Source organism: Wasmannia auropunctata, unplaced genomic scaffold, assembly GCF_000956235.1.
Source record: "Wasmannia auropunctata unplaced genomic scaffold, wasmannia.A_1.0 LD336106.1, whole genome shotgun sequence".
NCBI lineage: Eukaryota > Metazoa > Arthropoda > Insecta > Hymenoptera > Formicidae > Wasmannia > Wasmannia auropunctata.
Window position 1 is genome coordinate 3,354,866 of NW_012026784.1, and position 1,600 is coordinate 3,356,465.

The window sequence follows — 1,600 nt, forward strand, 5'->3', positions numbered from 1 at the left end:
ATTAAGCCACTGAAAATTGTTCAAAAAATGTGTCCGCCTGGACGTTAATGGGTTAAAGTCGTTAAACGATGAAAATTAATAATTTTATGTTAACACAAATATAAATCGTTGATTTAACTAAATTAATCAATTTAACTGACAAAATTACCTTATTACAATATTTCTAATTATATACTTTAATATGTTTTTAATCTAATCTTTTTCTTAATATGTAAAAAATTTTCCACAATAAGAAATTAATAATTCTCCATATTACAAAATAGTACACAAATATTAAAAATAATTAATTAATTGGATCGAAGTTTATCGAAGCGATCTTGAAATTAAAAAAATAAATTATTTTACGATTATTTTTAACGGAAGTAGCTATGTAAATTTATTGTGTTTATATTGTGTTGGGTTTGAATAACATTTGAGAATTAAAAAAAAAATCATTTCTTTTTCTTTCGCACATGATTACGTTAATTACGGTTGAACCAAAAATAGTTAAATGCTTCTTATTGTATATGTATAATTGTATACTATAATAATATATTTGTAAAACAGATACCAGAACAATTAAAAATAGAACAATAATTAAAAGAATATTATAAATAGGATTTTTGCACATTTTATAAACCATTAAAGTGGCTAAAATAAATAACCAAACAAAAAAATAGATTAAATACGTATATTAATAATTAGTTACATAAAAAATACTTAAAGACGATTTATAATTATATTCGTTACTGTTTACATTAATTATGATGTTTCCAAGTAAATTGGACTTTCTCTGACTAAATTTTTGTTTTCTTCGTGATATAACTTTAAAAGAAATCTTAATTAAAGCTATTATTCAGAGCAATACTCGTTTAAAAAATGTATTTAGAACGTTCTGCTGACTGTCGTGAAATCTGAACTTTTGCAAGCCGTGCATTCGTTAAAGCATTTATTCGTACATTAATGTATTTGTTCATCGATCGACACGGTCGTTAAAAGCATTCACTCTAAGATAAATAATAAAGTGAAATTCTCAAGTCGTGGCATAAAAAAAAGAGACAATCTTTGCAATTCTTACGCACGATAGAAATCGTTTCTTCGAACAATAAAAAAAAGTAACTACGTACGTTGCAATCTAAAGTAGCTTCAATATTAAGTTTTTGCGCTATGTAAGCACATTTGCATGCATGGAAATTTTCATGTAGTCGATACACGGAAGTAAAGGTATAAGAAGCGCGTATAAATCAAATCTGCGACGGAGCACTTTTTATGACACATAAAAGAAGATTTAATTTGATGAACATTTGAATACTTCGATAAATATGTATTCGATATTTCTTGCGGCTATGTATATTATATAACGATGTATGAAAGTCCGAGACATAAAATTTATTCTTTAATATTTATTTTTAAGTTTTGATGTATACATTTATTTAACATAAATATACGTCATTTATACTTACATTACTCAAATATATTATAAAGGCCAATAAATGTGTTTTTCTTGGCCACTCATCACTACTACATCACTCATTGTCAGATTGTGAGACAGTAAGCCGGAAGTAAATACATAATAAAAATTCTGGCAAAATGTATTAAAAACTATATATTTTTTAATAAA